The following is a 19,027-nucleotide window of genomic DNA, read 5'->3' as shown; positions in this document are numbered from 1 at the left end:
CTCTCCAGGAGGGGAAGCAGGACTCAGCCACATCGTGGAAGAGCCCCAAAAAGACGTGGGGAGCCGGTTGGGTTGGAGCTCGTCCAAAACCCGACCGTAGCGTAGCGCCATAAGATCATGGCATCTGGTCCCATCACTCCTTGGCAAATAGAAGGGGAAGTCGTGGATGTAGTGACAGACTTCACGTTCCTGGGATCCCAGATTACCGCAGACTGTGACTGCAGCCATGCTCCTTGGGAGGAAAGCGATGGCGAAGCTAAACAGCATGATAAAAAGTAGAGACATCACCCTGCCAACAAAAATACGCATGGTCCAAGCAATGGTATTCCCAGTAGTCATGTATGGCTGCGAGAGTTGGACTATAAGGAAGGCTGAGCGCCGAAGAATAGATTCTTTTGAACTGTGGTGCTGGAGAAGACTCTTGAGAGTCCCTTGGACTGCAAGAAGATCAAATCAGTCAATCCTCAAAGAAATCAACCCTGACTGTTCCCTGGAAGGCCAGATAATGAAAATGAAGCTCAAATACTTTGGCCACCAAATGAGAAGGGAGCACTCACTGGAGAAGACCCTGATGCTGGGAAAGATTGAAGGTCAAAGAAGACGGGGACGGCAAAGGATGAGATGGTTGAACAGTGTCATGGATGCAACGAACATGAAACTGAGCAAACTTCAGAGGACAGTGGAAGACAGGAGGGCCTGGTGGGATCTAGTCCATGGGGTCGCGAAGAGTTGGACTCGACTGTGCGACTGAACAACAACAACAAAATTGACTGGAACTGTCACACTTTCATTCCGCCCTTCCTTCAAAGATGTCAGGGTAGGTCTTTCATTGCCTTTTTTCTCTCTCACAATATCCTTGTGCGGTAGGATAGATCGAGACAGAATGGTCGGCTGAGATCACCCAAGCAGAAGTCCATCAGTGGTTATTAGCCACAAGGTATAGATAGGAACTCTCAGGCTGGGGCAAGGGATGCTCTGTATTCTTGGTGCTGGGGGGGGCAACAGTGGGAGGAACTTCTACTGTCCTGGCCCCACTGGTGGATCTCCTGATGGCACCTGGTATTTTTGGCCACTGTGTGACAGAGTGTTGGACTAGATGGATCCAACATTGGCTTCTCTTATTTTCTTAAGTGGGCTTCTTGGTAGAATGGGGATTCGAACCCGGGTCTCGCAGATCTGAAACTAGGCCACTACTGTAACCATTGCTGTTACAAAGCACTACTGTTACGAAGACCTTCTGAGTATCTGAGGCTATTCCTTCACTGAGATGCCACCCCGGGAAAGGTCTTTTTAGGCAAGCCGCTTAAGACTTTGTTGGTGGGGTAGGGATGCCAGCCTCCAGGTGGGACCTGGGGATCCCCTGGCATTACAGCTCATCTCCAGACTACAGAGATCCGTTCCCCTGGAGGAAATGGATGCTTTGGAGGGTGGACTCTGTGGTGTTACACCCCACTGAGGTCCCTGTCCTCCCCAGGCTCCATCCCCAAATCTCCAGGAGTTTCCCAACCTGGATCTGGCAGCCCTACACCCCCCATCCCCCAGCAGTGGCCGGGGGGAGACCTGGCAATCCCATGGAGAGGGCACCCAGAGCCAGGTATCAGAAGGCAATTGGGCCAAACTAGACATTACAGCATCTACGGTTCTGACCTGTGAGAGAGGCTGTTTCAGCACTTGAAAAGGTGTATGGGGGGGCAAGATAGTCTGGCCCTGCCACACCCAGGGCCGGCCCAAGGTTTTCCCCCCCACTAGGCAAGGATACCTTCTGGCACCCCCCCTTGCGCCCCCCAATTTCTTGTGCCCCCCTTCTGGTGCAGCGCCCCCCCCCAAGGCCGGGGGATGCCACCAAAATCGTCTAGAGCAGCGGCTGCAGCGGTTCCTCCCTGAATAAGGGCTGCAGGCTCAAGCCGCCGGTTGCCATGGCCAGGGAGGAAAGGTTCAGTGCGTGGGAAGTGAAACGCCTGCCTCTGCACAAAGACGGGAGGGGGGTGTCATAAAGGAGAAAAGAACAGGCGGGGGGGAGGGAGGGCAGCCCCGAGTAGCTTTGGGCACAGATCGCGGTCCAGGCAGCCTCCAAAGACGGTTGGAAAGAGGCGCGAAGCAAGCACCACTGGCGGGCACGAAGCATGGAGGCGGCGCTTGGCCAAGGATGAAGGCTTGTGCGGGAGAGGTGGGCTCTGCCACCATCGTGGGGTGGGCTGGGGGCAGGCGCCAGAGCTGTAGCAGGCAGGCCGAGGGGGCGAGCGGCAGCCAGGCCGGAGGAGCCGCTGGTGTGGGGAGGCGCTCGCTATTTGCTGCGCTGCTCCGGCCATGCGCCCTGGCTGATCCGCAGTGAGGTGCCTCAACTTCTCAGTCAAGGACTTGCTGTGCCGCGAGGGAAGGGAGGGGAGGGGAAGGTGGGCGGCAGGGCGGCCAGAATGGTGCCCTCATCAAGCCGGCGCCATAGGCAGCTGCCTAAATTTTGTCTGTGACAGGCCGGCCCTGGCCACACCATGGGATTGGGCCCTTGCAGCATTTTTAAACAGTCGAACTCATCTCTAAAATGGCATTGGTATCTAGTTAGGCCCTCAGTTATTGTGTGGGGATCATATGGTATTTCCAAAAGGAGGCTAACAGTGCATAAATGACAATTGATTGGGCCAAGCGGAATGAAAGCCATTTCTCTGCTTTAACAAAAACAGCATGGTTTATTGCTACAGTATGTTGGAGCGTATTGTAGGGGAATACAGGGGAAATGGAGCAACCCCTGCAAGTCCTTGCGGGTTCCCCACTTGTAATATAAATAGGAGCAGATGCACTGGTTGATTTATGAAAAGGGGGTGTTGGGAGACACAGGGATCTATGCTGACTGCAGAGAAGCCGCTCACATTTTTGTTCGTAGTGTTCTTGACAACCACAATTAGAACGTGAGAAAGACAGAGAGGCCAAAGCATGACCCAGCATGGAGGCATCTTCCAATGACGTGAAAACTCTATTCCCAGTTCACACATGCGGGGAGACGGAGAGTGGGCAGATGACTCAGCGGCTTGGCAAACTTCATCCCGCATTGCTTTCATTCCTGACCCGTAGCATTCAGAAGAGGTCGCACAATACCGCCTCCCATTGGCTAAAAAAGAAGCCTTTTTCTCTGAGGACTGGACATGCGCTGGAAGAAAAGAAAGATAAATGGAAAAGAGAAAGCTGAGGTTTCACAGGAAGAGAAGCGGAAACGCAATGACTGACCGACGTTTCTCTTTCTCTCTTCCCACCAACAGCTTGTTGATATGATTCTGGCTGCCACAAAAGGACACTTGAGGCCTTAACTTCCTGCCTGCCCCATAGCTGCCCCTTGGCATTTCTGGTCAGCAGCTGTCCCCCCGGCAGGGACCCGCAGCAGGAAGGCCTCATCTCTTTGCTCAGAGCCGGCACGGGTCCACAGAACGCCAGCCGGTCTCGGAAATGCCTCCGCCTCCAAAAGGGATTCATCCGGAACTCAAGTTTCATGCCGTTCAGGACATTATTTTAAAAATTCAAAACAGAAAGTCGGCTTCCAATCACACAAAAAAAATCTTTTAGTGGGGATTAGAGGAGATTCAGTCACGGCCACAACGCATGACTCCTTTTTATTTGAGAGCAAAAGAGATAATCCCGCTTTCTTTGCCTTCATCTTTTAAGCGCACCCACACGTTTCCCCTTAAAACCAGAACGTGTTCGGCAGTCGGAGCGGCTGATTCCAAAAGGAGAGCCAGTGTGGTATAGCGAGAGCAGCATTTCCCCAATGCGGTGCCCCGGGGGCACCACCACTGCCCGCTGATGCGTTTCCTGTTTTTGAAGTCTGTTAAGGATAAAATGCGAGTGATTTAAATGGAACAGGGGGAAAACCCAGGTGCTTTAGGTGGCTTCCCTAAGCAGCTGACTGACTACAGAGCACTGAGCTGGTCTTGGACAGACGTATCTGAGTCGCAGCAGGCCCTCAGCCTGGCCACAAACGCATATTCTGTAGGCTTGGAAACCCCTCTCTGTGGCTGAGCAGAGAGCAAACCTTTCCCTTTGTTTGGAAACTTCAACCAAACAGCATCTTTCCCCCCAAAGCAAAGAGCCAGTCCTGGTTTCCCTCTGCCTCCCCAATGCAGGAAGCGGTTTTTTCGGTTCAGGAGGGACCAAGAGGCGTCACATTTGCCTCTGCAGAGAGATGCCAGCCTGGACTCTCCCATCACTGGATGGAACCTCTCATCATTTTGTGATTGGCTGGGCCCTATGGCAGCCATTTTGTGACTGGCCCGGCCTTCACAGCAGCCATTTTGTGGTGGCCCTCACTAATCAAAGTGTCTGTCGGCTCAACAAGGGGGGGAGTACTAGGGATGCCAGCCTCCAGGTGGGACCTGGGGATCCCCTGGAATTACAGCTCATCTCCAGACTGCAGAGATCAGTTCCCCTGGAGAAAATGGATGATCTGGAGGGTGGACTCTATGGCATTGTACCCAGCTGAGGTCCCTGTCCTCCCCAGGCTCCATCCCCAAATCTCCAGGAGTTTCCCAACCTGGAGCTGGCAACCATGTGCCCCCATCCCTCACCAGTGGCCAGGAGGGTCCTGGCTACCCTGTTGGGGACCCCTGGCTTGAAGAATTGGACTAGGAGTGGGGGAGACCAGGGTTCAAGTCTCAAGTCTGCCATGAAGCTAATTGGGTGTCTTTGGGGCAGTCACTGTCTCTTGGCTTGACCTACCTTACGTAGGGTTAGGAGCAGTGTTCCCTCTAAGCTGAGTTAATGTGAGCTAGCTCACAGTTTTTTTAGCCTCTGGCTCACACATTTCTGTCTTAGCTCAGGAAAGTTGGCTCCAGAGCATGGTTCCCTCTAAGCTGAGTCAGTGTGAGCCAGCTCAGTTTTTTAAGCCTCCGGCTCACACATTTTCCTCTTCGCTCAGGAAGGACGGCTCCGGAGCAAACTCATTGATGCAGAGTAGCCCAACCGCCCGCTCACCACTTGAATGCCAGCAGCTCACAAAGTTGGATTTTTGCTCACAAGACTCCACAGCTTAGAGGGAGCATTGCTCCAGAGCAAACTAATTTATGCAGCAGCCAAATCACTCGCTCACAACTTTAATGCCAGTAGTTCTCAAAGTAGAATTTTTGCTCACAAGACTCCACAGCTTAGAGGGAGCATTGGTTACGAGATGTCATTTTTGTGATGACTTGCCCTCTTTTGGGGGGTGACTGTCCTTTTTTGGTTTGTTTTTTTAAAAAATGATGAAAATGTCCTCTTTTTGAGTTGGAAGATTAGGAACATTCCTAGATAAGTAGCCATTATCACATCTTAAATAGGAGAGGCATTCAAAAGGAGATTTGTCAATAGGGATCACTTGTTCGAAGTAGTAAGTCGAGAAACATGCCCTCTTTTTTGCTTTTCAGAATATGGTAACCGTAATCTCATGTCTACACATGGACATCACCAGATGGGCAACACCGAAATCAGATTGACTATATAATTTGCAGTCAAAGATGGAGAAGCTCTATCCAGTCAGTAAAAACAAGACCTGGAGCTGACTCTGGTTCAGATCTTGAGCTACTCATTGCAAAATTCAGACTTAAACTGAAGAAAATTGGGAAAACCACTAGGCCATTCAGGTTTGACCTAGATCGCATCCTGATGAATATACAGTAGAGGTGAAGAATAGATTCAAGGGTCTAGATTTGATAGATAGAGTGCCTGAAGAACTATGGACGGAGGTTCGTGACATTGTACAGGAGGCAGCAATCACCACCATCCCAAAGAAAAAGAAATGCAAGAAAGCAAAGTGGCTGTCTGATGAGGCTTTACAAATAGCAGAGGAAAGAAGGAAAGCGAAAGGCAAAGGCAAAAAGGAAAGATTTACCCAACTGAACGCAGATTTCCAGAGAACAGCAAGGAGAGATAAGGAGGCCTTCCTGAATGAACAGTGCAAAGTAATAGAAGAAAACAATAGAATGGGAAGGACTAGAGATCTCTTCAAGAAAATTGGAGAAATAAAGGGAGCGTTCCATGCAAAGCTGGCCATGATAAAGGACAAAAACGGTAGGGACCTAACAGAAGCAGAAGAGATTAGGAAAAGATGGCAAGAATACACAGAAGAACTATACAAGAAAGACCTCGATGTCCTTGACAACCACGACGGTATAATCACTGACCTCGAGCCAGACATCCTGGAATGTGAAGTTAAATGGGCCTTAGAAAGCATTACTAACAACAAAGCTAGTGGAGGTGATGGTATCCCAGCTGAGCTATTCAAAGTCTTAGAAGATGATGCTGTTAAAGTTCTGCACTCCATTTGCCAGCAAATTTGGAAAACGCAACAGTGGCCACAGGATTGGAAAAGGTCAGTATACATTCCAATCCCAAAGAAGGGCAATGCCAAGGAATGTTCAAACTATCGCACAATTGCACTCATATCACACGCTAGCAAGGTCATGCTCAAGATCCTACAAGCTAGGCTTCAACAGTACGTGGATAGAGAACTACCAGAAGTACAAGCTGGGTTTCGAAGAGGTAGAGGAACTAGAGATCAAATTGCCAACATTCGCTGGATTATGGAGAAAGCAAGAGAGTACCAGAAAAATATCTACTTCTGCTTCATTGACTATGCTAAAGCTTTTGACTGTGTGGATCACAACAAACTATGGCAGGTCCTTAAAGAGATGGGAGTACCAGACCACCTCACATGTCTCTTGAGAAACCTGTATAAGGGCCAAGAAGCGACAGTTAGAACCGGATATGGAACAACTGATTGGTTCAGCATAGGAAAAGGAGTACGACAAGGATGTATATTGTCGCCTTGCTTATTTAATATATATGCAGAGTACATCATGCGAAATGCTGGCCTGGATGAATCACAAGCGGGAATTAAGATTGCTGGGGAAAAGATCAACAACCTCAGATATGCAGACGATACCACTCTGATGGCAGAAAGTGAAGAGGACCTCAAGAGCCTCTTGCTCAGGGTAAAAGAGGAGAGCGCAAAAGTGGGCTTGAAGCTCAACATCAAAAAAACTAAGATCATGGCATCCGGCCCCATCACTCCTTGGCAAATAGAAGGGGAAGTCGTGGAAGTAGTGACAGACTTCACGTTCCTGGGATCCCAGATCACCGCAGACTGTGACTGCAGCCATGAAATTAAAAGACGCCTGCTCCTTGGGAGGAAAGTGATGGCGAACCTAAACAGCATGATAAAAAGTAGAGACATCACCCTGCCAACAAAAGTCCGCATGGTCAAAGCAATGGTATTCCCAGTAGTCATGTATGGCTGTGAGAGTTGGACTATAAGGAAGGCCGAGCGCCGAAGAATAGATTCTTTTGAACTATGGTGCTGGAGGAGACTCTTGAGAGTCCCTTGGACTGCAAGAAGAACAAATCAGTCAATCCTCAAAGAAATCAACCCTGACTGTTCCCTGGAAGGCCAGATAATGAAACTGAAGCTCAAATACTTTGGCCACCAAATGAGAAGGGAGCACTCACTGGAGAAGACCCTGATGCTGGGAAAGATTGAAGGTCAAAGTAGATGGGGATGGCAAAGGATGAGATGGTTGGACAGTGTCATCGATGCAACGAACATGAAACTGAGCAAACTTCAGATGACAGCGGAAGACAGGAGGGCCTGGCGGGATCTAGTCCATGGGGTCGCAAAGAGTCGGACTCGACTGTGCGACTGAACAACAACAAAATCTCATGTGTTACCTCAAGACAGCTTTATTAAGAAATATCTTGCCTTTGCTTTGATTGGAGAATTAGCTACCAAGGCAGAACTAGCAAGGGGCTGGGGTATAGCGTGGACCTGCTATCGGATTTTACAGATATTGTTCCCTTCTAGACCCTCAGTTTAAGGCAATAACCAAATTATAACAGAAATGGGGTTTATTTAAATAATAACAATAATCTAGATATTTACATTCAAATCAGAGACTGCAAGCATATAAGACGACATAGAAAGTGGTTAGCAGACAAATATACAGGGGTTGGGGAATGTCAGGGCAACACTCTCCTGAAGAGATGAAGGAATACAAGGTATGAAGAGAGGAAATGCGCGGACCGACCAGCGAGACCACAGAGGACCTGAGTTGTGCTCAGGGGTGTTAGCTTTGTGTGCGCCCAGCTAAATCACACTGGGCATGTGCAAGACTGGGTATATTTATGCCCCAAAATGTATCCTGAAGATATGTTAAAAGTGTGGTAGGTCGTTCCACAATGGATTGATGGGATTCCCATTGTGGAATAACAGGGTGATATGGTGTTTTCCTAGTACCAGACAGAGGAGGAGAAAATCCTTAGTGTTTGACAGTATGAAGCTGAATGGATGACCATTCTCCAGAAATACAGTCAATGTTTACCTTGATGGGTCTGGCATAGGTGAGAGAAATGCAGGTATCTTGAACAAACAAGTGCAGAAATGTAAGGATCACCGAGAGGTATTTCCTGAGTTCCAGGGTGTGAAAGGATTTGGGACAGGAAACATACAACATATTCCATTCATGACGGAGACAGAGTGACCAGTGGCTTATCGTCTCTGTCTGCCTGTGCATTTGACAAACAAAAGACCTGGCATCTGGTCAGGAGAAGATGCTTGAGGCAAGAGCTTAGGTTTGTCCATCCTTTGTCTTTATGGACTGAGCGGAGGAGGAGGAGGAGGAGGAGGAGGAGATTGGATTTATACCCTGCCCTTCACTCGGAGTCTCAGAGCGGCTTACAAACTCCTTTCCCCACAACAGACACCCTGTGAGGTAGGTGGGGCTGAGAGAGCTCTGACAGAAACTGCTCTTTTTCAAGGACAGCTCTGACAGAGCTATGGCTTGCCCAAGGCCATCCAGCAGTTGCAAGTGGAGGAGTGGGGAATCAAACCCGGTTCTCCCAGATTAGAGTCCGCGCATTCAACCACTACACCAGACTGGGGGGGTTGCATGGAGGATGTCTGATCGGGTAGCTGGCCTGGCACTTGGTGTAAGCTTTTCCAGCTAAAATGTGGCCCTCCTAGCCTCCCAGCAAAAGCCACTGTTTGAGCCAGTCCTGGCTTTATGAGGGCACTGCTTGTGGAGGTTCAGAGGTTGTTTTGGAGTGTTTCTCTCTTGGGGAAAACCACCCCAGGTACTGGGTCTGTGCTGCTGGTTATGCACTTGGTGGTTGTGAGGATAACACGGAGGAGTGGAGAACTCTGTATGCCGCCATAAGCTCATTGGAGGAAGGATGGAATAGTGGAGGAGGACGGGTGCCAAGGCTCAGACCACTGACCCAGAAGCCCAAAAACTCTGGCTGTGGCTCTTGCAAAGGCATTTTTTGTTGCATTCTCTGGCTTTAGAACAGCCAGGAATCACTATTAGTGTGGCAGAGCGCACTAGGCATTTCCACACAGCAAAGCTTTGGTGCTGAATGTTCCCTCTAAGCTATGAAGCCCTCTGAGTAAAAATTCTACTTTTGTGAGCTACTGGCGTTAAAGGTGTGAGCAGGTGATTTGGCTGCTGCATAAATTAGTTTGCTCTGGAGCCATCCTTTGTGAGTGAAGACAAAAAGGTGTGAGCCAGAGGCTAAAAAACTGTGAGCTAGCTCACACTAACTCAGCTTAGAGGGAACACTGGTGCTGAGTATGCTAGCAGACTTACAAAGTTAACACAGAGCCAGTAGTCAGATTCAAAACTGATAAGAGTCCTTTATTATATGGAACTCAATTCTGGACAGTATAGATGAGAGACAGGGAGAGGATCTATTCTAACTAGCTAGGATTGGTATGGATACAGGGAAGAGTGCCCCTGCATCCATTGTTCGAGGATGGAGAGGAAAACGTGCTCCTTCTTTGTGTGTGCAAGAGGAAGTGAGTGTGTGAGAATGAGGTGTCGAGCCAGAAGGAAGGAAACTCCTCCCTAAGAATAGCACGTGCTGCTTCAAAAGAGATCGGATCAGACTAACAGGAAGGAAAGGATGCTGTGTGTGTCCTGACCTCTCTCTCTGGCTAAATCTATGGTGACCTCCTGAAGACTGAGGCAGGGGACAGTGCATAGTACTTCACTTTCCTAACATTTTGCACATCCAACAGGCCTGGAGAAAAATGGTGTTTCCCTTGAATACAGGTTTAAGGGGACGTCATTTACCAGGTGCTTTTACTTACTTCCACGCCGTGCAAAATGTCACCTTCCTCATTTCCCACATTAAGGCACGTTGGCAACTCTGTCTGACTGGCGGCTTTTGTCTGGCATCAGTCCTCTGGGTAACGGGCAGAAATCCAGCAGGTGCAGCTTCCCCTTTCATGGAAACACGGTGATGTGGAAACCTTTCCTCTTGAATTTCTACCTGGCCTGTTTCTTTACAGATTTATAACCCGCTTCTCTCCCCAATGGAACCCCAAAACCACTTACAACATAATTCTTCCTGTTTCCAATTCAACCTCAAGGCGATTACCTTGTGAAGAAGGTTAGGCTGAAAGAGTGACCCAGTGACCAAGGTCACTCTGCGAGCTGCCCTGGTAGCGTGACGATTCGAACCTAGGACTCCCAGGCCCTAGGCCACCAGTGCCAGTTTCACACTCACTCCATCGCAGGCTGCTGAGGGGGGGCTGCTGGCACCTCTCTTCTCCAGAGGTTCAAGCCTCCTTGGGTAGCTACTCTGTCACCTAGGGTTGTGAGCTCCGGGTTGGGAAATACCTGGAGATTTTGGGGGTGGAGCCTAGAGAAGGTGGGGTTTGGGGAGGGGAGGGCCGGGCCTTCAGTGGGGTGTCATGCCATAGAGTCTACCCTCCAAAGCAGCCATTTTCTCCAGGTTAACTGATCTCTGTTGCCTGGAGATCAGTTGTAATAGCAGGAGATCTCCAGCCACCACCTGGAGTTTGGCAGCCCTAGTGTCCCCTAAGGCCTTCGCCTGTAATCACATGAGTTAATGAGAGCCGGTGTGGTGTAGTGGTTAAGAAGAGCAGCAGACTGTAATCTGGAGAACTGGGTTCAATTCCCCACCCCTCCACTTGAAGCCAGCTGGGGGACCTTGGGTCAGTCACAGTTCTCTCAGCCCCCCAAAATAAACCTAGCTTGCTACAAGAAGAGCTAGAGCTTCAGGCTGCCAGACAATCTTTGGATCTCCTGGCTGCACTACACCCACTGCCATATGATAATTAATTAATTAAAGGTAAAGGTTCCCTTGCTCGAAAGCCAGTCGAATCCGACTCTAGGGTTGCGGTGCTCATCTCCGTTTCAAAGCCGATGAGCCAGCGCTGTCCGAAGACGTTTCCGTGGTCATGTGGCCGGCATGACTAAACACCAAGGCGCAAGGAACGCTGTTACCTTCCCACCGAAGTGGTACCTATTTATCTACTTGCAATTTCTTGCTTTCGAACTGCTAGGTTGGCAGGAGCTGGAACTAGAGGCAGGAGCTCACCCTGTCTTGCGGCACCCGGGTCTCGAACTGCTGAACTACCGACCTTCCACAGCCTGCAGTTCAGCATCTTAACCACTTGAGCCACCGCAGCTCATTAGGACTTCCTTTCTGTAAGTTGGTTTGAAGATTTTCAGAGGTGAAAAGCCGCTAAAAAACAGACACACACAACTCCACAACTGTGTTAAAGGACTCAGTCCTCTCAGGGCAAAGGGTGGCAACGATGCCAGGAAGTTAGCATCAGCTCTTTAGTACCAGGGTTTCAGAGTCCTGATTCCCCCATCCAGTCCTTGCTAGAATATTTACTATATCCTTTTGTTATTTGAATATCCCACCCTTCCTTCAAAAAACTGGGTGTACATTACCCCCACCCACCCCCAGTCCTAGTCTAACACTGTAGCCATGACATCACAATGCCTACCAGTGGCCAAAAGGATCCCTTTGGAACATCTCTTGGATGTGAATTGTGAACTGTCAGGACACCTTTTCAATAGAGGGGAAAACAAGAATTAGAAACTGAGAGTGCCATCTGGTGGACACATATAGCATTTAATGTGGGAAACCACTAGATCCCACATTTTTTGGCAAAAGAAGCAGCGAGCATCAGCCCTGAGTAAAGACAGTGTGGTTTAACTGGCAGACTAATCTGGCATGGAGGAGATTGGATTTATACCCCGCCCTTTACTACCTGAAGGAGTCTCAGAGCGGCTTACAATCTCCTTTCACTTCCCCTCCCCACAACAGGCACCTTGTGAGGTAGGTGGGGCTGAGAGAGCTCTTTCAAGGACTGCTTCTGAGAGAACAGCTCTGAGAAAATTTGTGACTGACCCGAGGTCACACCAGCAGCTGCATGTGGAGGAGTGGGGAATCAAACCCAGTTCTCCCAGATTAGAGTCTGCGCTCTGAACCACTACACCAAACTGGCTCTCTTTGACCACTGAACAACACTGTCTTGAAGAGGCTATTGCTAAGGAGACTGTGGCTTCCTTTTCAGTATGTGACACAACAGCTCCCATTTGAAGAATAGTGTTTTTAGAACAGAAAAGATATAGTCTGTGGCTTAAAAGCACAGACACATACAAACCCACTGGCAGATGGTGTCCCCCCCCGTCCCCCCGTGCTAGTGAGTCATCCACCTGATCCATCAAACTCAGCTTGCCCAAGATCAGGTAGATTTTTCAAGCTCTGAGCACCCTCATCTTGCTTAAGGGATCCCATGCTATCAATAACCAGTGTGTCAGAGTAGGATCCAGGAGACCTGGGTTTGAATCCCCACTGTCCTATGGAAGCTTGCTGGGTGACCTTGGGTCAGACACTTTCTCAGCCTAACCTACCTCGTGGGGTTGCTGTGAGGGGGAAATGGAGCTGAGGCGAAAGATGTAAGCTGTTTGGGGTCCCCAGGTGGGGAAAGGTAGGGTACAGATGAAGAAAAAAAGACTGGCCAAGCTCCATTTCCCCTGGAGAAAATGGCCGCTTCGGAGGGTGCACTGTATGGCGACACACCCTGCGGAGGCCCCTCCCTCGCCCCCCCAGGCTCCATTCCAGAGCTAGCAAACCTAGGGCAGCGGGTCGTGAATAGAAAACGTTTTTTGGTGGTCACAAATGACAGAGAGTCCTGTGGCACACTGAAAACTAATTATTGTGGCGTAACCTTTCCTGGTGACAAAAAGCTAGCAGATCAACTGTGTGCTATGTTTCCCGCACAACATAGTCATAAAGGAGACTTCATTTAAAGTGTGATATATCTACTATATGAAGTCAGTATGCCCATACAATCCATCATAGGAAAATACAGAGGCCAGAGAGTAAATATATAGAATTATATACGGAAAGTCCCAACACTTTTCCCAGGTTTCCCCCCTCCCCCCGTGTTTCAGACCTCTGGCTCTTCCGCAGGATCAAAGAACCACTGCTGAGAAAGAATCCCTTTTCAGTTCCTTACAAGGTCATGCTTTTCTATTATTCCAATGTTGGGCAAGGTCTCCCTAGCTCTAACCAGCACCCTTATAGGTTACTACAATGTTTCAGGACCAAAACTTACCTTTGTTGTTGTAACCTTTCCTGGGCCACAATCTCACTGGATTGGAGGTGCTGCTCCCACAACAGAGGAAAGCCAGCCCTCTTCTCATCAGTTTGCAGCGAACGCAGCACAGAAGCCGGTAACTTTGGAGTAGAGAATTCCAGCGGAACTACAGGACTTATCGGAAAACCCTCAAGGGGAACATGTAATTAGCAGCTCCCTGTAGGAAAATACCTGGAGATTTTAAGGGTGGAGCCTGAGGAGGGTGGGGTTTGGAGAGGGGAGACTCCAGTGGGGTACAATGCCTTAGAGTCCACCTTCCAAAGTGGCCATTTTCTATAGCCTGGAGATCAGTTGTGATAGCGGGAGATCTCCAGCCACCACCTGGAGGTTGACAACTCATGTAATTGTCTCGATAGTCAGGAGAAAAGGGGATGCATCAGTTTCCCCCATATTGCCCTCGCAACAACCCTGTGACGTTGATTAGACTAAGAGAGTGTGACCGAGTCCCAGGATGCCCAATAAGCTTGCAGATTTGACCCCCTCAGTTGCTCATAGTCTACAGTTTGGTGTAGTGGTTAAGTGTACGGACTCTAATCTGGAAGGACCAGGTTTGATTCCCCACGCCTCCACTTGCAGCTGCTGGATGACCTTGGGCAAGTCATTGTTCTGTCAGAGCTGTTCTCTCAAGGGCAGTTCTTGAAAGAGCTCACTCAGCCCCGCCTACCTCACAGGGTGTCTGTTGTGGGGAGGGGGAGGGAAGGGAAAGGAGTTTGTAAGCCACTCTGAGACTCTGAGTGAAGGGCGGGGTATAAATCCAATCTTCTACTCTGACACACTAACCACACACTGGTCCTTATGGGACGGAGTTTGGGTGTCTCACACACTGTTGCTTACTAGCCACGGTGACTCAAAGGAGCCTCCATATGCATAGGCCACAAACCTCTGACCATCCGTGCTGGGTGGCAGCATCAGGGGGAGCCCTTGGCCTGTATTTTTATGTTTTATGAGGTAAGCTGCCTCAGGTGGGTTCCCTGGAGAGGTGGTATAAATATTTTCTAATTAAATCCAATTAATGTCCTCTTGGTTGGCCACTCTGTAAAACAGGATGCTGGACTAGTTTGGCGAGATCCACTTTGGACAGGAGTGCAGATTCTAATCTGGGAGAACCGAGTTTGATTCCCCACTCCTCCACATGCCGCTGCTGGGTGACATTGGGTAAGCCACAGTTTTCTCAGAACGTCACTACCTGAAGGAGTCTCAGCGGTTCACAATCTCCTTCCCTTCCTCTCCCCACAACAGACACCCTTTGAGGTAGGTGGGGCTGAGAGACCTCTTTCGAGGACTGCTCTTGAGAGAACGGCTCTGAGAGAACTTGTGACTGACCCAAGGTCACACCAGCAGCTGCATGTGGAGGAATCAAACCCGGTTCTCCCAGATTAGAGTCTGTGCTCCTAACTGGCCAAAAGAGCAGGAGACCCCCTGCCCGCACCCAGGCAGGCCGCCCCACAAGGTGGGGGGCAGAATGGCAAAGGAACATGCACGGGCAGCCCTCAACTCCGTCAACTGCAGGAGACGCTGCTTGAATGAGCAAAGCTGTTGTGGCAGGCCACAGGGGAGAGAGTCTCACAGATGGCAGGGTCCAAGGCGGCAAAGAGCATCCTGTGCCATAGCCAGTGCTTCAGACTGAGCCCGGTGACTGATGGGCAGCCAGCAATGTTCCCTCTAAGCTGTGGAGTCTTGTGAGCAAAAATTCCACTTTGTGAGCTACCGGCATTAAAGTTGTGAGCGAGCGATTTGGCTGCTGCATAAATCAGTTTGCTCTGGAGCCATCCTTCCTGAGCTAAGACAAAAAATGTGTGAGCCGGAGGTTAAAAAAACTGCGCAAGCTCACAGTAACTCAGCTTAGAGGAAACACTGGCAGCCAGTGAATGCAGAAGAGGAGCAATACACGAGCTCGACCCAACTCCCGACAATAGCTGAACAGCAGCATTCTTTCTCAAACTGCTGTGGACTCCAGTAAATTCATCAGGCTTGATTCCCCACTCCTCCCCCAGGTGGAGTCTGCTGGGCGACCGTGGGCCAGTCACAGTCCTCTCAGAACTCTCTCAGCCCCACCTGCCTCATAAGGTGTCTGTTGTGGGGAAAGGAAGGGAAAGGCGATTCTAAGCCGCTCTGAGACTCAAGGTAGAGAAAAGTGGAGTATAAAAACCTGCTCTTCTTCTACTGGCACTTGTCCCTTCCAGCAGCAAAGATTCAGCTCACAAGGGCAGGAGACAGTCAAATATTCCTGTCTGGGGACGTGAGACGGAAGGAAAACCTCCTTTGTACTCATGCTGGGCCCTGTATTAGGGCTAGGAAGCAAGAGGGCATCTCTGGAGCTGCTATGGCTAAGAGACTGAGCTATAAGCCCTGGGTTCAAGTCCCACCTCTGCAGTGAGGTCCTCCGAAATCAAATTATCTTAATGCAATACCAATGGTCAAGTACCTAGCAATACAGCGGAAAGACTTCTCCACAGACAGGTGCCAATGTTCCGAAATTCTTCCTTGTCATTTATTGTTCCTGCTGTCCCTTTTTCTTGTTTATAGTAAATATCCAGCCTGACGAAGAATTCTGTGGGGTCTGGAAGCTTATTGTTTTGTGCTATTTTGGTTGGTTTTAATAAAACATTACTGCACAGAAGTGCTGTCTTTTGGCATTTTTCCAGGGACAAATATGGCTGCAGCCTTCGCCTTGAGTGCAACCAAGGATACTGGGACAAAGAAACAATAGCTGTTCTTTTCAAATCATAATCACTCCGTTTTCAAAAGTTGTCCCTAGTAGCCATTGGAATGCCAAAGTCCCTTGTAAAGCAGAGCGCAGAACCAAAAGAAAGATTGCAAAACAACAGTGCAGGGGGCTGTTACATGCAGACAATATTTTATTGGGTAGAAACATCTTCCAACCCACGATTATTTCAACAAAACAAGGTTTGCTTCCCCCACACATTGTGCCTTTTGTTCCAAAGAAAATCTAAACACTGTTTGTAAATTATGTCCCTTGTGGCGTTCTCCCTTTTTCCTAATTAAGGACAAAAATATATATTTTTGCTCCATAAAAAAACCTCACTGCATTTCAGTAGAAAACTTAATATACCATGGAAACTTTAATAACTGTGGCAAGGCAATTCTCTAAAATAGTGCAATATTTGGAGTCTTTTGACCATGAGTCCCCCCCCTTCCTCCAACGGCACAGGTGCAACCTCTTGTGCACACCTAACAGCACTGTTCCTTTGCATAAGCCCCATTGTTATTGACAGGATGGCTAAAGGGGTATAATCCCCGGTGAATATGCTGCACTCCGCAAGAGGAAAGAGACACTGGATGTTGCCATGTCCTATTCTGTGACAGGCGTTCCAAAATTTGTTTGCATTCCAGACTGAAGCTGGGTAGACATTTGATGTTTCTGTAGCAGAACGGGCCTGATTTCAGCCTCTGGCTAGAGGCTTTTACACACTTATTCTCTTTCTACAGCAGAAATCAACTTTATCTTATTAAAATGTGACTGCTTCAAAGTCTCACACCGTTACTTTTAAGACTAACAAAGGTATATTCAAGGTATGAGCTTCCGTGTGCATGCACACTTCATCAAATACGAGAGTCCAGTGGCACTTTGAGAAGAAGAGATTGGATTTATACCCCACCCTTCACTACCCAAAGGAGTCTCAGAGGGGCTCACAAACTCCTTTCCCTTCCCCTCCTCACAACAGACACCCTGTGAGGTGGGTGGGGCTGAGAGAACTCTGACAGAAACTGCTCTTTTTCAAGGACAGCTGTGCCAGAACTATGGCTTGCCCAAGGTCATCCAGCAGGTACAAGTGGAGGAGTGGGGAATCAAACCCGGTTCTCCCAGATTAGAGTTCGCACACTTAACCACTACACCAAACTGGCCAACAAAGCTGCACACGAAAGCTCCTACCTTGAATAAACCTTTGTTGGTCTTAAAGGTGCCACTGGACTCTAAATCTGCTTCAGACCAACACGGCTGACCAACTGGATCTGTCAGTTACTGTGCAGTATCAACCTGGAGCCATGCGTTACTCCAAAACGTAACATGGCAAAACGTAAAACGTGTCACTTCGAGGGCTGATCATTCACTCGCAGCCTGAGCCACCTCACCAGATTATTGTGAGGGTAAAAGGGGGAAAGGAGGACAATGTAGAGGCATGTCTTGAGCAATGTTCCCTCTAAGCTATGGAGCCCTGTGAGCAGAAATTCTACTTTGTGAGCTATTGGCATTAAAGTTGTGAGCAGGAGATTTGGCTGCTGCATAAATTAGTTTGTTCTGGAGCCCTCCTTCCTGAGCTAAGACAAAAATGTGTGAGCCAGAGGCTAAAAAACTGTGAGCTAGCTCACACTAACTCAGCTGAGAGGGAACACTGGTCTTGAGCTCCTTGGTGAAACAGCAGGATAGAACTTTGAGAAACAGACAGAGGACTCATCAGTAAGGTGAAGGTTTCCCTTGCTCGAAAGCCAGTTGAATCTGACTCTAGGGGGCGGTGCTCATCTCCGGTTCCAAGCCGAAGAGCCAGCGCTGTCCGAAGACTTCTCCATGGTAATGTGGCCGACATGACTAAACGGCGAGGCACATGGAACACTGTTACCTTCTCACTGAAGCGGTACCTATTTATCTCCTTGCAATTTCTTGCTTTCAAACTGCTAGGTTGGCAGGAGCTGAGGTCAGAGATGGGAGCTCACTCCGTCAAGTGGCACTCAGGTCTCAAACTGCTGAACTACAGACGTTCCGGTCTGCAGCTTAGCGTCTTAATCTCTGAGCCACCGCAGCCCTGACTGATCAGTAGGCCTCAACAAATCCCTTGCCTCTGGCTAGAGTCCCTGTTTACTTTCCGAGATCTGGGTGACTACGAAGGGAGAGGGGATTTCCTGCACAATAATCGTACTTCAGTAGAAAAATGTAAGAGTCCATAAATATCTGAAGAGGTGAGCTGTGACTCATGGAAGCTCCTCCCCTGCCACGAATCTTGTTAGTCTTTAAGGTGCTACTGGAGTTTTCTCTACTGCTACAGACAGACAGACAGACAGGCTACCCATCTTGACCAATCACGTTACTGCAAAGCCAAGCTTGACAAGACCCCTTTCACCAAGTTCCCTGGCACGTGTTGAGGTCGAGGGGTGGGGAGAGGTTCGGGAAAGCACAAATTTGTTGACTAGCAAGCCGAGCCAAAATCTGAGCATCACCTGGAAGGAAATGTGTGTAGAAGGGGGAGGGGACTGAGAGAGGCCAGAGAAAAGAAGGGAACAGGGGCCAAGAGGAGCCGAGTTCTAAAATGAAGGACGGAGACTTTTAGTGGAATGGGATGTCAAGGTCGTCTTTCATCCGTGCGGCAGGGCACAAAGGCCGCTGCCGAGCAACACAGCTTTTGGCAACCCTGGAGGGCTCTTCCCTTTGACTAACCCCGGAAACATCCACCAGCGAATGCTGGTCATCCACAGCAACATCACCCCCCCCACATGACAAGAGGGAGCCGGTCTACCCTTGCCGTAGGAGGGAGGTAACCTTTTAAAAAAACGCTGGAAGTGTTTGCTGAAGGACTGGCCAAGGTGAGCACAGAGCCTCAGGGGAAAGCGGGGGGGGGGGGGGCAGGGGGGGGGGAA

This window comes from Gekko japonicus, unplaced genomic scaffold (genome assembly GCF_001447785.1).
Source record: "Gekko japonicus isolate JY-2015 unplaced genomic scaffold, Gekko_japonicus_V1.1 scaffold8, whole genome shotgun sequence".
NCBI lineage: Eukaryota > Metazoa > Chordata > Lepidosauria > Squamata > Gekkonidae > Gekko > Gekko japonicus.
The sequence above is the reverse complement of the archived record's forward strand: the minus strand, read 5'-3'. Positions refer to the sequence as shown.